Source organism: Pongo abelii, chromosome 5, assembly GCF_028885655.2.
Source record: "Pongo abelii isolate AG06213 chromosome 5, NHGRI_mPonAbe1-v2.0_pri, whole genome shotgun sequence".
In the NCBI taxonomy this organism is placed as follows: Eukaryota; Metazoa; Chordata; class Mammalia; order Primates; family Hominidae; genus Pongo; species Pongo abelii.
The window spans coordinates 164103222-164121015 of NC_071990.2; the positions used below are offsets into that span (position 1 = coordinate 164103222).

The following is a 17794-nucleotide window of genomic DNA, read 5'->3' on the forward strand; positions in this document are numbered from 1 at the left end:
AAAGAGGGGACTTTCTATCAGGCAGAGATAATAAAAAGGACTAGTCAAAGGAAGAGGCACCTTATGCAGAAATCACTGTCATAATCCTTCCTGTCTATAGGCAAGGATGGCTCTGGACCACCCAATCCTCCCATTCTAATTTGAGAGTAGATACACTACTCCAACCCTTAGGGTCTTTCTTGGGTTCTAAGAACGCTGGATGAGAAAATCTAGCTAGGATCAGGCACATCTATAGCAAACCTCACAGGTTTATCCACAAAGGCCAGCCATGGGCTCACCATGTGAGCATTCTAGGGATGCAATCCCTGGAAATCTAGGTCACAGACAACCCTCCGGAAGGTACAAAGAGGACACTGGAGCAGGAGATGTGGTGTCCAGCAGCAGTACCCCCTAGGAAGGCCATGTATGTCACTAAAGGATGCTCACTTAATACAGGCAGAATCTCATCTTCTCAGAGGTATAGCAGCCCTCCCTTATCTGCGGTTTTGCTTTCAACAGTTTCAGTTACCTGCAGTAAATTGCAGACTGAAAATATAAAATTAAAAATTTACAGAAATAAGCAATACATAAGTTTGGAACTGTGCAGCACTCTGAGTAGCATGATGAAATCTCACGCCACCTTGCTCTGTCCTGCCTATGATGGGAATCATCTTTGTCCAGCGTATCCACCCTGTTTCTGCAGCCTGCCATTGTTCATTGACATTGTCTGCTCCTGACATTGAGACTTGAACACGCTCACGGCTGGATGATCCAGAATCACCTGAAGCAGATAATCCTCCTTCTGACCTAACACTACATCACAATGCCTGGGCCGTTCACCTTGCTCAATCCAATCAGGCAGGCATTTTATCAACGCAACATAACAAGAAGCGCAGGTATGGTAAAATAGGATACTTTGCTAGAGAGACATTAACATAACTTTTATTATCCAATATATTGTTATAATTATTCTATTTTACGATTATTGTTGTTAATCTCTTACCGTGCCTAATTCATAAATTAAGCTTTGTCATAGGTATATGCATGTATAGGAAAAAACAGTACAGTTTGTCCTCTGTATCCACAGATTCAACCAAAAAAACCAAAATGATAAAAAAAGTGATACAACAATTAAAAACTACAAGTTGAAGAACCAACACAGTATAAAAACTATTTGCATTTTATTTAATTATTTATTTATTCATTTTGAGACAGAGTCTCACTCTGTCGCCCAAGCTGGAGTGCAGTGGTGCAATCTTGGCTCGCAGCAACCTCCACCTCCCAGGTTCAAGCAATTCTCCCTGCTTCAGCCTCCTGACTAGCTGGGATTACAGGCACATGCCACCACACCTGGCTAATTTCACCGCACCCGACCTTACATAGCATTTACATTGTATTCGGTAATCCAGAGATGATGTAAAATATATGAAAGGATATGCATAGGTTATGTAAAAATATTGTAACAATATACATCAGGAACTTGAGCATCAGCAGATTTTGGTATCGGTGAGGGGTCCTGGAACCAGTCACCTGACAGACACTGAGGCACCACTGTTTGTATTGGGTTTGGTACTGCCCAAAGTTTCAGGCATCCACTGGGGATCTTGGAACCTATCTCCCATTAACAAGAAGGAACTACTGTAACCAAGAAACTTTGATTAACAAGAGAAAACTGTATGGAAAAATTCACTAATTCAATGATAAACATAATTTACAATATATTACCTTCATAAGACTTTTCTAACTCATATGCAAATAGTAAAAATACACAAAACAAGCAAGAATGCAAAAAATTCTCCCTAAATCTTACCAATTTTCATTAAAGAAAATTTTCTGGCCGGGTGCGGTGGCTCATGCCTGTAATCCCAGCACTTCGGGAGGCTGAGGCAGGCGGATCACAAGGTAAGGAGTTCGAGACCAGCCTGGCCTATATGGTGAAACCCCATCTTTACTAAAAATACAAAAATCAGCCGGGCGTGATGGTGGGCACCTGTAGTCCCAGCTACTCGGGAGGCTGAGGCAGGAGAATCACTTGAACACGGGAGGCAGAGGTTGCAGTGAGATGAGATCGCGCCACTGCACTCCAGCCTGGGCGACAGAGCAAGATTCTGTCTCAAAAAAATAAATAAATAAAAAGAAAAATTTCTCACAGGACACAGTAATATCCCCTGGGATATTACTATTCATTTATAATCTATCATTTTGTAAGCTGAATACCTGCTTAACAATTTCTTAAAGTGCTATGCATGCCTGGACTTCTAAGACAGTGATGCCAGTGTCTCTAACTTCCTGCGTATGCCACGCTAGTTTCTGTATAGAATAGGTTATCAATTTTACGTCTGTGTTAAGGACAGGAATCACAGGACATCTCACTTATTAAACGGCATCTATGGAATTATGCCAAACACATTTATCTATAAAGAATGCTGGTCCTCACTATTTTTCATTAATCAAATGCAATGTGTAACCAGTTACAAAGCCTGTAGTATTAATAGAAGCTTCTAATCTGTACAGCATGCTGCTTTCTTTTAGCTGAAATAACATTCTTAAAATCCATAAATATTGGAGGTAAAAAGAAGAAAAAAGATTATAATGTGTGCTATGGCTTGTAGCCAGAGGAGAACAGAAACAGAAAGGGGGAAAACAGGTAATGCTTTCCAGCAATGAGTGATGAAAAAGAAGCACAACAATTCCAGTGACTGTATGAGAACAGCCAGAAATCATTCTTCTAAAAAATAGTTTTAAGCAGAACAATTATCTAGAAAAGGATCACAACACATTGCACCACCCTGAGCAGTCCCATAAAGCAGTGTGATGCCTCTATAAAGCAAAGTTCAGTCCAACAGGGCTGTCGGGGGGAACATGAGTGAAAGGGAGGGAGCGCCTTGCACATTTATATCCATGCTGCAATGATCCCCACATCTCTCATGGTGCCCAGCATGTCTCCTCCTGCACCCACAACCAGGAATTAGGCTCCACGTTCACCTGCTCTGCAGCTACAGGCCTTATCCTCTAATTAAACCAACCCCACTGCTCTAGAAGAATAGCCCTGCTCGATGATTCACTAACATTTAAGAATACACACATGTGAAACTAAGATGAAAATGAGGGCGGAGATGATTTATGTGAAAGGACATTTAAAGATGAATAGGTTTTGTGAGGTTGAGGAAGCCTGCCCCTCTAGAGACAGAGGAGGCATTTGCTGAAGTAGGGAATACCAGCTGTTGAAATGTTAAGTCAAATGAAGTAGAAATGTAATAGTTGTTATTTAACAGTGGCCAAAAAGGAACTCGCTAATTAGTATTTAGCAAAAAAAGGTTTTGAGTGGTAAACTTGTGTATTTGTTTGTTTGTTTGCTTTTGTTTGGAGACAGTCTTGCTCTGTCCTCTGGAGGGCAGTGGCACTATCTCGGCTCACTGCAACCTCCATCTCCATCTCCTGCCTCAGCCTCCTGAGTAGCAGGGACTACAGGCCTGCGCTACCATGCCTGGCTAATTTTTTTGTATTTTAGTAGAGACGGTGTTTCACCATGTTGCCCAGGTTGGTCTTGAACTGCAGACCTCAGGCAAACCTCCCACCTTGGCCTCCCAAAGTGCTAAGATTACAGGCGTGAGCCACCATGCCTGGCCTAATATGTGTACTTTTTGTGTGTAGAGTGTGACTGTTACATATGGGAATGCCCTAATCTATATGTTACTGTGGAATTTTCTTATATAACAAAAGAAACTTCTAAGAACTGCTACCATTTGGAATCCAGTAATTGTATTTATATTGAAATATTTATTATAATGAAGTATAGCAGAAAGGCTAGTGAGTTACAGAACAATATCAGAAGCCTATGTGCCATCTAAACTTTTCTTTTATTTTTTAAATTAAAATGATCTCACCAAGCTTAATCATCTCTAAATCTAAAATTTTCTACCAAGTTTACTAGGACATTGGAGGCCTATTTCTCCAGAAAAATGGTAATATTAATTTTTACATATATTAGAAACTAAATATTTTCCAGGAATGTACAATTACTCTGGAAATTCCAAATCTTTATGTCAAAAAACCTAGAAAATCTGCCAAATGTACCATGTCTAAACCTAAGTGGTGTATTGCTACTAATGGTATCTTTACTCTGTCTTTATATAGAAACAGGCTTATTTTGAATTTAGGGCTCAGAAATAGACCTACACATACATGATATGGTCATTTTATTTTCAACAAATTTATCATAGTCATCCAAATAAAAAAGGAACAACTGCATATCCATACAGATATCCATACCTCGCACTATCATAAAATTTACATGTGTTGGATCCTGAACCTAAATGTGAATGCCAAAACTATGGCGCTTCTGGAAAAAAAAATAGGAGAATATTTCATGAGTTGGGATTAGGCAAAGGTTTCTTTGACAGGTCAGAGACCACAATATCATTAAAAAGTAATAAACTTAGAAATTAAAACATCTGTTCATAAAAAATATGAAGAAAATGAATTACCAAACTCCAGACTATAAGAAAATAGTTCCAAAACATACATCTGGTAAAGTACTGATATGTAATAAATAGATCAAACCTTCCAGAACAATATATACATTTCCTAATGAACCTAATTTGAAAGTGAACAAAATACAAGAGACATCATGAAAAGAAAAATATGAATCACTAACCAGCACATAAGAAGCGCATAACATTGTCAGTGAGTCTGAATGGAATGCCATTGCACAGGCACCAGAATGAAAGCCTGACAGCATCAGAGGTGGTGGAGCCACCAGAACACTCACAAAATGTCAGAGGATTGACCTTTTGCTATCAATGTTGCTATAAATGTTAATGCACAACTATCTGTCAGCCCAGCAATTCCACCGCAGGATATTTATTCAAGAGAAATGAGGCCGAGTGTGGTGGCTCACGCCTGTAATCTCAGCACTTTGGGAGGCCGAGGCAGGCGGATCCCCTCAGGTCAGGAGTTCAAGACCAGCCTGGCCAACATGGTGAAACCCCTTCTCTACTAAAATACAAAAATTAGCCGGGTGTGGTGGCGGGCACCTGTAGTCTCAGCTACTCAGGAGGCTGAGACAGGAGAACTGCTTGAACCCAGGTGGCAAGGGTTGCAGTGAGCCAGGGTCGTGCCACAGCACTCCAGCCTGGGCAACAGAACGAGACTCTATCTCAAAAAAAAAAAAAAAAAGAAACAAAAGCATCTGTTTAAAAGTGGTTTACACAACAAATGTTTACCTTGTTGTATAAATGCTCTATTCAAGAGAGTCAAAACTTGGAGATGGCCCAGGTGTCCCTCTACAGTAGACAAAAATACTTCTCAGCCATAAAAAGGCATGAACGGTTGCTCCACGCAACAGCATGGAAAAATCGCCAACATATTTTGCTGAATGGAAGAAGCCTTACACCAAAGAGTAGAGATCACATGACTCTTTATATGACCCTTTAGAAGGCAGAAATTATGGTGAAAAAAAAATCAGAAGTGTTTTTGCCCCTGCTGGGTGGAGGGCTTGGGACCGACCAGGAAGGAGCATGATATCATTCTCTGGGGGGCTGTACCACTATATCTTTGCCACAACTCATAACATTCCACCGGATATAAAATCTATCTGAAAAACTGAACTATGAACATGTATTGAACTTGTTTGTCATGGTGTTCACGTTGAAGTATTTCGAGGTGAAGTACACTAATGTCTCCAACCCACTTTAAAACTCTTCAAAATAAAATTCTTCAAAAATAAGATGAATTGGTAAGTGGATGGAGAAGGATAGATAGATATTTAGCCAACAAAGGAAATAGAGTAAAAAGTTAATTGCAGAGCTCCAAGGTATCAAAAAGCAATCCTTACCCAACAGCATGCAGAGATTAGTAGACAGATACTCTAGCTTCCCATTCTCTGGAAGCACAATTCTATGAGACATTCTCCGTAGTCCCTCAGATGCCCAATGAGACTGTGCCCTAATTGCCCCCTGCACTATAAACTCAACTACCCACTCTTTGTCAGCTTTGCTTTATTTTCCATCTGACTTTCCCAACTCCTCAATGTACTTCCCAAGATTACTCCCAAATGAACCACCTGCACCTAAAACAGAGTCTCAGGTTCTGCTTTTACAGGAACCCAACAAAGTTTATAATATAGGGAATAGCATGCATATGTCCAACTGTGTCAGCCAATGTGGATCTACAGTGACGTTCTAGGAAATTTAAAATGTAAAGTCCCATTTTCGCATTGTCAAATGCAAGGTATACAATTTTGAGAATTTTAAATAATTGAATATATAAAATGAAGGCTCTGAAATATCTGTTGTGATAGAGGTAAGAGATCTGACAGCTTGTATGTTGGCATTGCAAAACTACTGTCAGTTGTTACGTAAATGGATGGTAAAGCTGGAATGCCTGGATTTGAGTCTCGGCCCTGACGTGTGCTTGTTAATCCCTCCTGCCTGGGTTTCCTTGATCTCTTAAGCAAAATGTTGAAAGAGCACCTGGATCATGGTAAACACTATTGAAGTGTGCTACTGTTTTTATTATTGCCTGGCAAACACTAAGGAAGTCTATCCAAGGAATTGTAACAGAAGGAAAATGAGGGATCTGACTATTATAAATAGAGAAAAGTAATTAATTTCCACGAAACAGTCAGTAACTTGGCTAAAGTGAGCTTTGGATTATTTGCCAATTCTGAAATAAGAGGGAATTTTTTTTTTCAAAACAAGTAAATTTAGGACAAATAAGATGAAGTACTTCACAAAGTAATGAAAAATGTATGGGAGCCATTGTTCCTCAGGGATGGGAAAAATTTGACCAGTGTTTGTGCAAATTTGGGGAAAAAAAGTCATGGAATAGCACTAAAGGAATGAGATCTACCTAGACTTTGAGGTTTGCAAAGGGTCTTAATGAGGCAAACACCAACTGTGTTCTTTCTTGATTCTGTTCATTACCTCATTTAATTTTTAATGGTCTTGCCATGAATATTTGCATGAGATATAGAATATTTTTAAGCAAGAATATTAATAACAGTTTTTCATTTTAGGCTCAAATAAAAGCCTCATTTTTTCACTAATTCACATGACATTTATTGAGATGTATTAAAAAATAAAAGAAAGACTTTGAAGACAAAATTGCTCAAAGGTCAGGGGCAATCTGCTCTTGCTAGGAGTAAAATTCAAGGGCCATTATATGAAGTATAAGTCAAATTATAGTACCAATCAAAGAATAAAATATTTTTGATGGAACTGATATAAAAAAGTTGCATATCCTTGTAAGACGAATTTCTTTCTCTCCCTATCTCTGAGTAGCTGCATAAACCACTAAGTTTTTCTAGAAGCAAGTGATAATGCTTTATTAGGCTTAAAGAATGATTAGGTACACTTAAAGTTGGGTACTCCTATCAAAATCCAAGACAGTGCATTGCTTCTTTCCAAGTTTCTTTTTTTTTTTTCAGTCTTGTGGCCCCTAACTAGTAATTAAAAGAACTAAATTAAAGTTCATACTGGCTACTTGAAATTTTACTTTTAATATTCTTTGCATTATGCATGGAACTTGTCTATGGTATAAAAATCCAAGGGGAATTATGACATTTGCAAGGCAAACCAAGGCTTTCATCCATCATTCTAATCTGTTTTACAAAAAAAAAAAAAAAAAAAAATCAAAGCAACATTTGGGGAACAAAATGAGTGACAGTAAAATGGCAAAAATATGTCAATAATAGTGAGATTTCAGAGATCCAGGAGACAAGCTACTAACCTCAACATCTCCCGAGATACTCCATTATCACTATTTATGTTATTACAGATGATATAAATCTTATGTACACTCATTGTGCACTGAAAAGTAGCAGAAGGAACAGAGGTTTGTGACCAGAATCTATAATGCAGGGAAAATTAAAAATGCATGTACCAGTCCATATAGGAGAGAATTGAAAATTATATGCAAAAGAGTATATGTATACCCACAGACATGCTACATAAAAATGAACAAAATTTAAAAGCTTATTGTTACCCATTATTCTGATATGTATTTCTGTTTTCTTGGAAGGTTCTTTTCTGGCCAGCCAGATTCCTAAATTTTATATCCTGCTGCACTAGTGAGATATGTAAGAGGATTCCAAACACCCAAGTGTCCAAATTGAGCTGTGCTGAAGAAGACTTCAGGCTCTCCTTCCCCTGAAGGGTTCATCAGGAAGATGATGCTCTGTGATAACAGGATTGAGGCAGAAAAGCTGTTTGTCATATTCCCTTGTTTGGATTTTGGTTTTGGATTAGAAAGAACACTGGCTTCAAAGTCAGAAATCAAGAACCAAAGCCCAGTTCTAACTTGTTTCATTAGCTGAGGGACTTTGGGTAAATCATTTAGCATTTCTTTCTTCCAGTTTCTTCAGATATTTAATGAAAGAATTAGACCAATTGATTTCAAGGTTCTCATTTCGTTTCAAGATTCTATAATTATAAATCATAAATAAATCACCAGTAAGTTTGTGTTTGTCAAACAACTCAAGTTACTACCACTTTACAAGGGCATATATTAATTTTCTTAAAAATTTATCACACGTTATGTAAAAAAAAAAGACTTCTGAAATACTCAGACCAAGCATAAATGTGCAAATATTCTATTTTACTACATCATAGACAAGTTATAGGTGATTAGCATGCCCTGATGAAAATACACATGATATGCAGGTGTAGGAGTTGGATTAATATTTTTAATTGTATATCTCCTCTGTAGGCCAAAACTGTTCATATATTAATACATTAGCCTTAAGGCATGTACCACTTTTAGTGACTCAGTTGTTAAAACTGAGTTACAGCTGCATTTGCTCCCAAAAAATATTAAAGTCCTGTAAGATTTCTATTAATGATTCCTTTTGATCTTCTATTTTACATCAGGCAAAAGGTTTCAGGAGCTTCTCCATTGTTACAACATCTCCTTGTATCTAGGAGGATATGGGGGAAAATAGCAATAAAACAGGTGGGGATGACATTCTGATACTAGAGAGCAGTTAAACGTGACGGGGGAAGAAAGCGACTATCCAACAGAATATCCTCGAGTAGGAAAATGATTTTATTGCATGCCTGCCTACCTCATTACAAAGTGAAATTCACTACTATACATTTTCGTGTGAGCTTTCATCTGCTGTACAGGAGAGCGGCTCCCCGGGTTTCCTATAACAGCTGTTCCCATGAATCTATCAAATATTTTGTTTCCACTTTTACCTTTCTTACTCTCTGTCTCCATACCCTTCTAAGGGATGAGAGTCTGTTACCTAACTCTTTCATTAGTTATTTATTTATATCTGCTCTGGGAAAGAAGATTGTGGAAAATGTGAGAGCAATTCACACATCAATGTTTTAAGATCCTATGTACAAATGGCATTGCTCCGGAAAAGCTTCTTCCCACAGGCATTAATTAAAAAGCAGTAAGTTCACCTGAGCAGCATTTTTCTTCCGTTTATTTTCCTTTGTATTAGACATGCTACTTTTTACTTTAATTTGAACATTATCCCTCTCTGTCCAAAAAAATACAAAAACAAAAAACAAACAAAATACAGTAAAGGAAGGCAGAGTATAACATTAACAATTTGGAAAAGATATTATTTTCCCCTAATAAAATCTACTGCATTCTTGGAAAGCATTAAAAGTATAACAGGTCACACATCCTTGAAATATTAGATGAAGGAATTTGTGAAGACAGACTATTGGAACCTCTGACAAATTAGCTGGGCCTCTACCTCCGTGGTCATTATGAAGCATTTTTAGATGCTGGTCACGATTAATGCTGGAAACAATGTTAGGGACAGTTCTTCTGTGCTTATCACATGCCTTTAGTTCAGGACCGCAAAGAAGGAAGGAAAGACCACAAACGGTACACAAATGTGCTGCACAGGGTGCTTTAAAAGGTAAGAAACCAAAGTGATTGCTTGCATCTCATTTAAGTTAAATTTACCACAAAGTTCATATTCAATAAATTTAATAAGAAAGGTAAATAAAAACACAGTAAGAATTACATATGAAAATAACATTATTAATTTATTCATTCTATTAACAATCTAATAAATTATTGAACATACACTATGAATGATTCTGTGCTAGATACTGGAGATTTTCATGATATATTAAGTATGGTTCCTGCAAGAGTTGAGGATGTCAGAACCACTGGGACACTGCGGTTGAATAGACACCATTGCCTCTTGGTGGTCTGAGGCTGGTAAATACACATGCAGGACCTATGCACTGCAACAGAAATACCTCCAAAGGTCCTTATGAGGACGGTGCACACAGAAAAAAATGTAGGGTCATGGAGAAACTGGAAGGAGAAGGATAGAAGAAATAGGTGAAACAGGCTAAGATTTATCAACCCCAAGTTGGGAGATGGTATTCCAGTGGGAAAAATTTCACTGCTAAAACTAAACTAGACTAGCAATTCTGTAAGATGTAAGAGTGTGAGTGATGAGCTGAGAGACAGCCTGAGTGGTTGAAATGCTGCTTTTCTGATGATATGGCTGATGGAGTGGCCCTAAGCAAGTTTCTTCACCACTCTGTTTCAGATTCCTCCTCTATCAAACCGGGAAAATACCTGTATCTACAATAAGAGTTGAAGGATTCAGTGAAGGATTTAACATATGCAATGCTGAGAAAGGTGTGTGGTGTTCAGTAAAAAAGCAGTGTCTTTTAGTTTCTTTCGTACGGCTGCACACGCCTGACACAGGGGATGTGAAACACAGACCTCTCATCCTACAAGCCCCAGCTGCACCTGACCCCAGCAGCCTAACTGCCCCTGGCCCGTGACTCTATCCCAGCCCATTATCTTCTTCATAATCACAATTTATAACTTGGCTATTGCTACATTACATGATGTTTAGTCATTTGCCTATGTGTATACTTGCTTATTTAGCATCTATTTTCCCCATATATGAGCCCTATGAGGATACGGACTTACCTGTATTTGGGGACTGGAACATATAAGGTGTTCAATGAGTTTTGTTAAATCATTACTGATGATGCTGATGATAGCCTGCCACTACATAGCTCTTCCTTTGTGCTACTCTTCTAAGCATTTTAAATACACTAATATTCTTAATTCTCACAGCCTGCCTCATCCAAGAGGCCTGCCTCATTAAGTGGGTCCTGTTACTGTCCCGTTTTATAGCTGAGGATATTGAAGTGCACAGGTTAAAAAAGAAAACCACCTAAGGACACAGAGTAAGTAGTAGAACTGAGTGCTGAGCTAGCAGTCGGCTCTCAAACATGTTCTTAGCCATTAAGCTGCCTGGTTCTAAGTAACTAAATGACAGATAGGAGCACGGTGCTGCCTGGGGCCCTGGCTAGCCAGTAGGCAGAAATGGACCCCAAGTTACCCAGGGATGGGAGATGGGGCAGATATTAAGAGAAATGAGGCACATCCTGTACTAGACAATTTTCCTAGAAGCCCAGTGGCTGAGCTATTTCATCTGCAACCAAGAGTGATGTTCCATTGTTTTGCACATACTCTGTGAGCTGCCTGCTGCCTGTTGCCTGAGCCTTACTCCTTCATCCAGCAGAGCCAGGCCGGACCAAACCCCACACTCTCACCATAGATGGACTGGGTTTGAATCATGGCTGTTAAAGGCTCTTCAACACTAGTGAAGTGATTACTTTCTTTATTTCCTCAGCTTCCTTACTTGCAAAATGGGGATTATAAGGTACCTACCTCATAGGTTTGCGGTGAGAACTAAATGAGTTAACATAGAGACCAATGCCTGGGACAAATGTAGCTCCTCTAATTAACAATTTGAATCCCCTGGTCTCTTGGTTTAGTCCCTGTTTGTCATGTACTTTACAAAAGTGACAGGTTCCTATTCTTGGAAATGAATCTGTCTATACTCAGAATCAGAAATACCAAAGGAACAAAATAAAAATGGAGGCATAGCAGCCAATGGGTGCCTCGGTGGTATCTTCATGAAATCTAACCCATCAGAGGCAGATAAGCACAGAGTCCAAGGCCTTCCTCTCCAGAAGAAAGAGGAAGAAGGGGGGCGTGTGGGAGTGCAGAGTGCAACCCCCCGAGGGGCTGAACCCACAGAAACAGCCTAGGGGTGAGATAAGGGGTCCTGTCCCCTGAAGCCACCCTGGGGAATTGAATGGCTTGGGGATGGGGAAGGAGAAACTGGGGGGCAGAGGTAAATATCTCCCCATTTCTCAATGCCTGGCACCTGCCATTCTGCTTCCCCTTTCTTTCCAAGATCAAAACAAGACATTGGCCATCTTCCTGAGTTGTGCTTCCAAGGCTCTCTTTGATCACTCTCAGCCCTCCAGCTCCCAGCTGAAACTGACCTCTAGTGGCCTGTACACTGGCCTTACTACAGTCATTGCCCCCAGATTCACAACTCCCATCTCATGTCCTGATTGCTGTGCAGTCAGCATCTCCATGGACCTGTGCTCTAGATTATAGCACCGAGTACAACATGGAAAACCAAGGAATTTCACCACCAGTTAGTGTTAGACAACTCATTGTTCTTTAGTGGCTTGAGATTTAAAGTGGCAACTTCATAAAAACTGACGAAACCTTCCTTGGTGTTTACCTTTGACATTCATGGACAGCCACATGTGGAGTGCGTCCTGGACATTTTCAGGTATCTATTTTGATGCAGCTTTGTTTTTTTTAAAAAAAAATTAAACAGACGTTCTCACTAAATTGCTTTGTCATGGCCTCAGGGAGAATCTGGCCTACAACACTGTTTACTATTTCAAGTCATGTGTGAATCTGATGCCCTCATTTCCTCTTCTTCATGCTTGTCTTACACCAATCAATAAAGGAAGAAACTGGGTCATAGTCTCCTGGGGATGACTCCCAGAGTTCAAATTCTGGCTCTGCTTAGCTGTGTCTTTGGACCAGTTAGTTTCTTCATCTCTATAATGGAATTGCAATATTAATTTATAAGGTTATTGTGAGGAATAAATAAGATAATGGGTATAAAGTGCTTGGCTGGAGCAAATGCTCATTGGGTGTCAGCTATTCTCATCGTCATGATCAGTCTATGAGATGGAGTCCACTGCACTTGGTACTTGGAAATAAGACGTGTTTATAGATCTGTGCTGACATGTCTGTTTTCAAGAGCCACCATATATCCTGCTCTATGCATAACCTTTATAAATTAGAGTAAATGTTAAGGGAGAGAGGGCAGTAAGGAATAAAATGTAATGAGCAATCATTGGACAAATAAATTGCATCCACTTTTTAAGTGCATTTTGTATGCAGTTTAAAGGTCGAATTCCTGAAGTTATATGATTTTAAAATACACTTGAGCTTTAAAATACACTTGATGGGCTGTCCAAAGCAATGATTTTCTTCTAAGAAATACTTACACATATAGAAAATTTGTATCTTTATATTTGCTGATGTGAGGCTGCTCTACACTTTGTTCCCTTCCATCAGCATGCAGGAAATAAATAAAATTAGCCCACATGCTAAATAAAAGTCAGCTGAATCCCAAGTCCTTGCCCTCCCCCCAACCACACAAACTCATTCACCCATAAGTATCTTCTTTTTGGTTCTGAGTGCACACAGAACCAAAGGAATTTGTATTGAAACATTTTCTTTCACTTAACCTGCATTTTTCTATTTCTATATATCTTAACTCTGAAGTTAAAATACAATTCTTCCAATAATATGAAACACACAGTATTTTAAAGGTATCACACTTCTCGGGTTAGTTAGCAAGGCTTTATCTCATCATTTATCCTGATCACTATCAATTTTGGCTTCACACCAGACTTCTAATCAATTCTATATCCTTGTTCAAGGCATGTTTCTTATTTTTCACCGCTAGTCAGGTATTCATTCCCTTGTTCTTTGTTCCTGTTCATTTAACACACAACTAGTCCCATTCATAGGAAACACATCCTAATCCAATTGGTGTTTTACAAATTGAATCTTCCCAACAGAAAGTCATTTTGTCCTTCCAAGTTCAGAAATACTAACTGCAGGCACTTGAAGTTAAATCAAAGGATAATATTTTGGTCTAATATTTTGGATCATCTTAAATATAGAACCATATTGTGATACAGCTGGAGAAATGCTGAGAGTTTTTAGATAACTTGGAAATTACACAGCCTATTGAGGTGTCTTTCTCCACCCTGTGAGGCTCTATTAAAGAGACAAGAGGGACTTCACAGAAAGTTTAATTCAAACTTAATTACATTTGAGCCTGAAAGTTGATCAATCGGTTACATTTGCAAGCAGCAGAAACCAACTCTGGCTGTCTTATACATCTTGTACACCTTGTTGTCTTATACACCTTGGTAGGGTGTTAACCTCCAAGTCTCCCTCCAGGCAAGCTGTCCCAGAGGTCACGGAGCAGGAAGACTCAGACCAAATTAAAATGCTTGAATCACGTAACTTTTTAAAACATAGTTTGAGAAACAAAAGGAAAGAGAAAAGAAAAGTGAGCCAGGGTAGAAGGTGATTTTTGTTTATTGCCTTTTATATCTACTATATTCCCAGCACCACCTACAACACTGGTCTGGTACATAGTAGGTACTTTATGAAGATGTCCTGAATAGCTATAGGATATAAGTATGCAACCCTTTTGTAATTATTATAAGACAATCTCTTGGCAACCATAGCTAAAAACAAATCAAACAAAAGAAACTTAGTCTCATATTCTATTGTCAAAAATTCTTCCATGATGGTATATGCAATAGAAGCTGTACTGGTGGATTTCTTCCATGTACAGGTTAGCATACAGGTAACATATGACCTACAGAGCTGCAGAGGATCTGTCTGCTTAGTGCTGAAGGCCACCACTTGATACAGAAAGTAGAAGTGGGGTGTCAGGGTGGTAGGGCCACTGGTCCACAGGACATACTGCTGGAATAGCAAGACTTGGACCCCTGCTTCTCTTTATCCTAAGGAAGTGACTGGTGCTCCTCTGATGATGCAATGCAAATGTCCTGCAGTCTAAGGGCTGTTGTCTGACATCCAGTCTCAATAAATATCTGTGCTGCCCCATCTCCATGAATTCTCCATATAAAGGCTATTTGAGAAGCCAGGCGGTGAGTGCTCTCCACCATGTAGCCTTCATTGACAGAAAATCTGCTCAATGTTTTCATTTTAAAGGTAGATTATGTATTGTTTTATACTTAGTTGTAGAAAAGATCCTCTGGCAATATGGTAGTTAGAACACATCTTTGCCACCCTTTGCTCTCAATTAAATATTCAACTCTTACCTGCTAAGCAGGGGGAGCTTGGGGCACATGACTAAGCCTTAAAGTCCTACAAAAGTATCAGCAGAGGGACCTATTATGATTTGGAGAGGGGTGGAATTAGACGAATAATCTAATAGAGAATAAACATCCCTGAAGAGCCAAGAAAATTATGCAGAATTTAAGTTGGTTTAGGCTAGGCTAGTGTTTTAAGCTGGTTGAGGCTAATTTAAGTTGGTTGAGGCTAGGCTAGTGAAAGAACTATGCAGTCACTAGACTCAAATAAGTATAAAGAGCCACACCGTCTCATGGATAACACCAAATAATAGAGGACCCATAAGTAAATCTAGGAATATATGGTACTTCATTTTGGCCAGGTGATATACTGACATGTCGTGAGAAAGGATTATTTAATAAATGGTAATGTCACAGAAGGCCATCTATTCAAAGAAATGAATTTGGACCCCTTCATCACACCACATATGAAAGGAAATTTCAGGCCAATTAAAAGTTTTAAATGTAGTAAACTAAAAAAATAGCAGACACATCTGACATCTAGAGGCTCGGAGACCTTAATAATCAACAGGTGACTATATGAAAATATTTGTATATGATGATACCATAAATAAAAAACAGCAGACAGTGGATACTGATAGACTAGAACAATACACATGCGACTCCTACAGTAGAGAAAAGGTTACTATCTGCCATAAATACGGCTTACACCATGATTTGAAAACCCTACCTAATATACGGGAGCAGAGAGAAATGCTCAATAAACAGATGAAACAAAATTTAAGTTACAAGAGTATTTCGTTTTGGCTAATCAGACTCTGAACACAATGAAATTCCTTTTTTTTTTTTTTCTGGGAAAAGGAGTCCTTTCATAAAATGAAAGCAAAAGTGTGAATTGTTACAGCCTGAAATTAAGGAAATAAGTATAAGGATATATATTTTACTCACACACACAAAAATAAATAAATGCATATAAATATGTATACCCCTATTCATTGGATTGCTGTATATAGTCACACACACACATACACAGGCACTCACACCAAAATCTAGAAATGTCAGTAACAAATCAATAGGCAAATGTTTAAACCAAAGCCATTGCAGCAGAGCATAGAATATTATGCAGTCATAAAAACTTTTTAAAAATAGAACTATAAAAATTACCTTTGAGAGAATGGCTATAAATGATTAAGAGAAACAAATTCAGAAGAAAAAAGAAAAAACTTATTTCTATGTGTGAGTGTGAATGCATGCCAGAGATATCAGAAAGGATTTTCACTAAAATGGTTAGCAATGGTTGTATCAGCGGTTTCTACCTCACCTTTTTTATATTGGTTAAGTGTTATATAATGAGAATGCATTGCATTATTTGTCACATAAAATTTAATCTGAAAGCTATTTCGTTGCTAAAAGGCACTGGTGTAACTACACCTTATTTTTCTCATTTAAAAATATTCTATCAAAATAACATAGTGCTTCCACCAGGTGTGTGTCAAAAAAAGAAAAACAACAATTACTAATGCCTATCATTTAAAAGGACTTTGATATAATTAAGCAAAAAAATAAAAGCAAAGCACTTTCTCTTTGTGCCTTCCAACTACACCAAGAATACAACAAAGACAGCAGAAGTTTGTCTGTACATTTAATAAAGAAAACAAATTAAAGAGAGTGGTTTGCACTGGGACATTTGAATCTCAGTGGCAGCTGCCAGATTAAAAAAATAAATAAAGAGCCATAGATCAAGCTGCAGCCGCGTCCCTCCGACTCACTCCGCAGCACAGGCTCAAAGCCATTGTCAGTGCCCCCGGATGTGTGGGTGTCCTTCATTTCTCTTTGAATGTGGACAGGCCTCTTGAAGGAGAACACTAGGTGGCATGCCTACCAAGCTCTGAAACACCATTAACCACCAGGAAAAAACGCGATTAGGATTCTATTTGGAGATCATATTTTCCCCTCTAGGCTAAGGAGGCATTCTCTAACACTGACAGGCTCTGAGTCTCTTTAGCCAGCAGATCAAAAAGTTTCTGTGAAGCCACTAGGTAGGACTTTTAGAAATAGAGTCGCTACATTCTCTAGCTCCTGGGAAAAAACCTGTAGCTGAATTATTTTTGTGGGTCATCCGTAAAATGTTAATTGTGGATTGTCAAACCCTTACTGCAGAGAGGACTTTCACAGAAACAGTTCTATTTCTGATAAATCAATTTTAGCAGAAGAGTCTCTTTTGACATGGTTAATTCAATGAGCAAAATTGTAATGGGCCTATCCCTTAAGACACTGGTGTTTGTGTGTTTGGGAGTGTTCACTCAGCAATCTGGGCCCTGATGCTGGGGAAGTTTGAATCTGACAGGCCCAGAGGATGAGGCCCACCCCTTTTACTGGCCTATGGCTCTTGTGCTCCAGACACACACACCTGAGCTACCTCCCTTAAAGGTTGTAGGTCACTTAAATCCCTCAAGTTCCTACTAACAAGCTATTTGTTTAAAGACTATTTTGGCCATTTTTTTGATCAGTAGGATATTGTCACGTGCTGCCAAAGTGCTGCAGGTGGACATAGCTGTGTGTTCTGAAGGACTTACATCATCCTGCAATGGTCAGCATTATGACACAAAGAATGAGTGATAACTCAGTCTTCTCAG

General features: G+C 38.8%; 1 protein-coding gene and 1 long non-coding RNA gene across 2 annotated transcripts in view; one reads left to right on the top strand and one right to left on the bottom strand.

Moving 5' to 3' along the window:
* Positions 1–17794, bottom strand: part of PRKN (parkin RBR E3 ubiquitin protein ligase) — a 1392587-nt gene that overhangs the window by 821209 nt on the left and 553584 nt on the right.
* LOC134761583 (uncharacterized) lies at positions 661–9467 on the top strand. The gene is made up of 2 exons (XR_010140395.1): positions 661–875; positions 8002–9467. It is a non-coding gene; the product is annotated as an uncharacterized LOC134761583 (long non-coding RNA).